The following is a 6,000-nucleotide window of genomic DNA, read 5'->3' as shown; positions in this document are numbered from 1 at the left end:
CTCCCCTCTTTTCCTCTTTCCCTTCACCTCTTCTCCCCAAACTCTTCTCAGTGTGAGAATAGACCCTATCAATGATTTCTGAATGCGATCTCTAAATTCGAGCCCTTTATCACTGACCACACCCCTAACTCTTTGGCTTCTTCCTAAGAAGCAATTGTGGTCAGCCTAATGGTAACTCAGAAAGAAGTTATGGTCTAAAAGCTCTGCTAGTATACCCTTGCTGTATGTGTCCCTGGAGACCACTAAACGGTGGCTCTGAGGTGAATTCCAGAGTCAGGGGGAGTGCTGCTTGTGAGCTCAGCCTTTGCCCTCTGTGGCTATGTGACCTTCAGCAAGCCTCACATCCCTTCCACCCCACCCCAAGCCTCAGCTTCCTGGTTGACAACGCAGAATTAAAGGTCAGAGCCACTTACTTCACAGTTCTGGCTGAGGTGGGACAAGAGGACACAAGTCATGGAGGACATGGAAAGATATGATGATCTGGGCATCAGCTGTGGGGTTCCTTCCTCATAGGCACTTCTTTAGTGATATCCCAGAATGCACAGAGTATGCCTCAAAGTGTTCAGGATTTCCAGAGAAGTCATCTGTCGGTGCCTGACAGCCCAGCATTCCCAGGCCATCTTCTAGTATCATAGATGCTCAGGCCTCAGTCAGGCTCAGGAGGGTAGATGTGTGGATGAAAATAGTCATTGGACCTAGGAAAAGGGACTGGTCATCCTTGTCATGTCTTGGTCTTCACAGATATATTTGGGCCACCATCCACACCTTGGATCTTCGTCACTTTCTTCTGGTTAGTCTAAAAAGAAAGTGGTTCATTTGACTCCTTCAACTCGGATAAAATATATGCTAAGTCTAAGAAAGTCAAGTGGTGCAGAATTATAAAAAATAAAAATTCACATGTTTCCTACATTAGAGAAAAATACTCCTATTCAGGGATAAATTTTCCTTTCCAAGTTAATTAAAAATAAAGATTTGAGGGGTCAGGCATTATGGTGAACAAATTTAATCTCAGCTCTTGGGAGGCAGAGGCAGAAGAATGTCTGTGAATTCAAGGCTGTTCTGATTTGCATAGAGAGTTTCAGGTCAATCAGGTTGCATAGTGAGACCCTGTCTCAGAAAAATGTATTAACACATATTGATTTTGCATAATAATTGGTTTATTACAGTATTTTCATAAGTTTATTTATATAGTGTATCTTGATGATATTCACCCTATTTCCTACTCCTGCTCTTTTCTACTCAGCAATTATCTCTTTCCTCTTGTGTGTGTGCATGTATGTTTGTGTGTGTACATGTGCGGGCATCACAGGTCAGAGATGACATCATGATGTCTTCCTCAATTGTTCTCCCCTTTATTTTTCCGGATATTGTCTCTTAGTGAATCTGGAATTGCCTGTGTAGGCTAGACTGTCTGCCCAGAGACTTTTGGGATCTGCCCGTCTCTGTCACCAAGCACTGGTCTCACACACACGTGGTACCCTGCCTAGTTTTCACATAGGTGCTAGGATTCTGAACTCTGGACCTTGTACATCAAGAACTTTACTGATTGAGCTGGCTCCCTGACTGCCCTCCCCCCCTCTGCTGCTTTCATGCTCACCATCTATTGTTTTGGTGACCCAGTAACTTTAACTAGACCTGCTTACATGAGCGTGGGTAAGGCGTTATTTACACATGCATAGGCAATTTAAGATTTCTACTTCTATGTGTCACAGCGTGTGTGTGCAAACATCCCATTCACCTGCAGAACATGTACTCGAGGCATGAGGTATAATGAGATCTGTAGCAGCATGGTCTGGTGCTTTGTATTTGATTGTTAATTAATTTGCTCACCAAGGTCTGTTTGCTGTCTTTTAGGAGCAGAAACTCATGTACCTTGCCTAGAAATGTATTCCTGTTTGACTAATAGATATCCTTCACACCTGGACAGGGCAGATGGGGTGGGTGTGGCTAAAGTTCTCTGCTTTGGGAGAAGACAGTACAGGAGTAGGAGGAGGAAGGAAGGAGCACAGGGCTATGGGTTAGCATGGGAGAAGCACATGGCCAGCATGGATGAATTGGCCAGGTGAAGAATAAGGAAGTATTTATGGAATTATGAATGGCAGGTAGCCTGAGATGGGGCTGGGAGGTAAGGATAGTTTTAGAGAGTTAATATCTGCCCTGCTCCAGGTGAAATAAGGCTATTCTAAAATCTAGCAGGTGTCTGTGTCTTTTATTGTGATAGCAGGTTATTTATAGAGCCATAATAATCATAGGGCAAATAATAAACATTATTAGCCCTCTATGATTTTTTGTTTTTTGAGACAGGGTTTCTCTGTGTAGCCTTGGCTGTCCTGGACTCACTTTGTTGACCAGGCTGGCCTCGAACTCACAGAGATCCGCCTGCCGCTGCCTCCCTGAGTGCTGGGGTTACAGGCTTACAGAGATTACAGCAGGCCTTCAGCTCCTCGATTTGTTTCGGCATCCCAGTCTCCACAGTGCTTCAGCACCCTGTTTGTCCCTGCAGGCAGCTTTCTGTTTTGACCCAGGGCCTCAGTCTTGGGCTGTGGATGTTCCGGAGCATGGCTTTACATGCTTGTGCTGGTGTTTTTGAACAGAGACCCAGAAAGATTCCTTCAGCAGGAAAAGGACAGTTCAGAAGTTACTCCTGGTATCTCTTTCTCGGTGGTTCTCAACCTATGCGTAACGCCCTGTTTGGCAAACCTCTGTCTGCAAAAGTATTTACCAGCAACGACAATAATAATATAGTTGGGGTCACTACAGCAGGAGGAACTGGATCAAAGTTTCCCAGCGTCAGGAAGGGCGAGAACCACTGTGGACACTTAGCCCTCTGGACGATGACTCTCCTTGGTCTCTCAGTGTCCCCAACCCTTCCACTAACCTCCATCCATCCTCAAGTCTGTGTTACGGCCCATCCTATGAGGCCTAAGCTGCTAGTGGGTCTGAGATGGCTAATTTTCCTGCCTTTGATCTTTATACAAAGTCCCCAGTTTTAGAAAACAAGGAACCTGAAATCTGGAGAGGGAAGTGACTTACTCAGAAACCGTTCCCTGGCCGCTGGGGCTGATCTGGATCTAGATGTTAGGAAAGGTGTGGGTGGAGTGGAGGAGAGGCAATAGGTCACAGAGGTGGGGGAGGAGAGCAGGCTCTCACAGTTCCCCCGTCCAGCAGCCACGGTGAGAGGCAGAGGCTGTAGCATCCCACTTTTTCCCCAAGTGAGGAAACTGAGGCAGATCCAAGTGTGAGCTTGAGATGTGTAAAGGCTCCCCTGCACTTCTTTCCACGACCCGCAGTATCTGAGATCTGAACTGTCCTGCTACTGTCTGCTTGGGGGCCCGAGGTGACCCAAGCCTGTCCCACCTAGAGCACAGGTTTTTCTGGACTCCTCCCACTCATCCAGTGCGGTGAAGGAGCGTTGGCTTAGGTCCCCAGAGGACAACATATTGACGTTGCTGGCCATGAGATCCAGGAAGAGGACGTGTGGAGCCCACTCCACTCCTCCGTCTGTGAAATCACCAGGTTGCCCAACTGCGGGTGCAGAGGTCGGTGCCCTGCAGGTCTCCCCGCGTTTGAAGGCAGTCTTCCTGGCCGCATGTGCAGGGATTTGGAACTCCCTGCTACAGGGCGGGGTCTAAGGACAGGTCCAGCTCTAGAGTCAGCTTCACCTCTGACCCACGGGTCTGCCGACCTCGGGGCAGGACCTTCCTCTTGGGAACTCCAATCCCCTGCTGATAACCCAGTCCGGGTTGCTGGGCACTGTCAACAGAGCGCTCCCGAAGCCTCAGAGCTCAGTGACTGAGAGTGGGCTCCCTGGGGAGAAGCTTCGACCCCCCAGGGCCGCCCAGAGAGGGGGTGGGGCTGGCTGGAAGGCGGCTCCTGCTGATTGGGGTTGGATCAGTCCTCATCCCCTTTCAGCTCCTCTCTTCCCTCAGGCATTTTGGAAGGTCAGGCTCCCCAGACACAGAGAAAACACAGATGTACCCGCCCAGAGGGGAGAGGCGATGGAGCATAAATGTAGTTTAGCAAGCCCTGAAGCCTGGTTCTGCCCCGCAGCGCCTGTCTGTGCACAACTCGTGCTGACAGGGGCTCCCAGGCCGTAGGGCATCAAGCCTGCCTGTGTCCTAAGCCGTTCTTTAGTTTAATAATCCTTAATAGCTTTATAATTATTTTTGTTTTTGAGACAGGATCTCATACATCCCAGGTTGACCTCAAACACCTTGTGTACTCGAGATGACCTTGAACTTCGGATCCTCCGGAGGAGTGCTGGGATTGCAGGCCAAACCGTCATATTTAGTTTATGTGGCGGTAGGAATCAAACCCAGGACTTGGTGTATGCTATGCAAACTGCGCCCCCAACACTAACTCTATCACTTTTCCTAATGGTAAAAGCAGAGCAGACTCACTGTTAAAAAAGTCCAGGGGCTGGAGAGACAACTCAGAGGTAGAGAGCACTGGCTGTTCTTCTAGAGGATCCAGGTTCGAGTCCCAGCATCCACGTGGTGGCTCACAACCGTCTGTAACTCCAGTTCCAAGAGGATCGAACTCTCTCTTCTGACATACTTGGAGGCAAAAAATCCATAGACATAAAATAAGAACAAATACATCTCGAAAAAAAGATTTTTAAAATGTAAACAACAAAAGGTGGAAGGCAGCCTTACAGCTACAGTGCTGTGTGACAGGCTGCACTGCCATGACTGACAGGCTCACACTGGCTGTGACAGGCTCACACTGGCCATGACAGGCTCACACTGGCTGTGACAGGCTCACACTGGCTGTGACAGGCTCACACTGGCCGTGACTGGCAGGCTCCTATTGGCTGTGTGACTGGATTACACTGTCTGGCTGCGATGACCTTCAGCTTGTCTCAACAAGAATTCTTGGAAACCCAAACCAGCCACTTCACCTCCGTGTTTGAACAGCTCCAGTTCTTACCTCTGCTCTCACTGAGGACAATTTCTCTTGGCCTAAAGGCCTTGGCTGCCTGCATCTGCTGTGTCTAGAGACAGCTGACCTCAGTCACAGTGCCTGGCGCCTGTCTTTCTGCCCTAGACCGCCCTCTCCTTTCCCTTCCGCCTTTACACGGGAGCCCTGTCCACCTGAGGCCCTGCTCTTTCCTTAGCTCTGGGCTCCTGCTTCAGAGAGGCCTGAGCCCCGAGTGTGAGAAAGCTCCCTCTCTCATACATGTGATGCACAGACATACATGTGGGCAAGCTATGCATTTATGTTACAGGCTTGCTTTCCAAGACCATATAACTCAAGCCCAACAACTAGAGAGGAGCGGGACCTGATTTCCTCATTCTGCCTCCCATTGTTGACACTTTGTGATGCTCACTGATGGGTGAGCATGAAGTATCAAGTTTCTGATTGCTCACAAGCAGGGAATGGAGAAACAGGTGAAATCGCTAGACGCCGGGATGCTAGAGACTGCGATGGCTGATTTCCTGCCGCCTTGACACAGGCTGGTGTCATTTGGGAAGAAGAAACCTCAATAAAGAAAATGCCCCTACCAGATTGGGCTGTGGACAAGATTACGGGACGTTTTCTTGATTAATGATTGATGTGAGAAGGTACAGTTCAATATGTGTAATTCCACCCCTGGGGTGGTCCTGGGTTGTATCAGGAAGCACTCAGTAGGCAGAAGCAGGCAGATCTATGAATTCGAGGCTAGCCTGGTCTACAGAGGGAGTTCCAAGACAGCTAGGGCTACACAGAGAAATCCTGTCTCAAAAAAAAAAAAAAAAAAAGGAAAACAGGCTGAGCAAGTCACGAAAAGCAAAGCAGAAAGCAGCATTCCTCCATAGCCTTTGTATAAGTTCCTGCCCTGTTTGAGTTTCTGCCCAGGTTTCCTCTAGTGAGGTGGAATTCTATGCTTAAATAAACCGTTTCCTTCCCAGCTTGCTTTTGGTCATTGTGTTTTATCACAGCAATAGAAGCCCTAAGACAGAGGCTATGAGGCTCAGTCAGGGATAATGCAGGTAGGTGGTTGGGAAATAGGATGCTATT

This window comes from Psammomys obesus, unplaced genomic scaffold, assembly GCF_907164565.1.
Source record: "Psammomys obesus unplaced genomic scaffold, mPsaObe1.curated_primary_1811, whole genome shotgun sequence".
Classification (NCBI taxonomy): Eukaryota; Metazoa; Chordata; class Mammalia; order Rodentia; family Muridae; genus Psammomys; species Psammomys obesus.
This window is presented reverse-complemented; position numbering follows the sequence as displayed.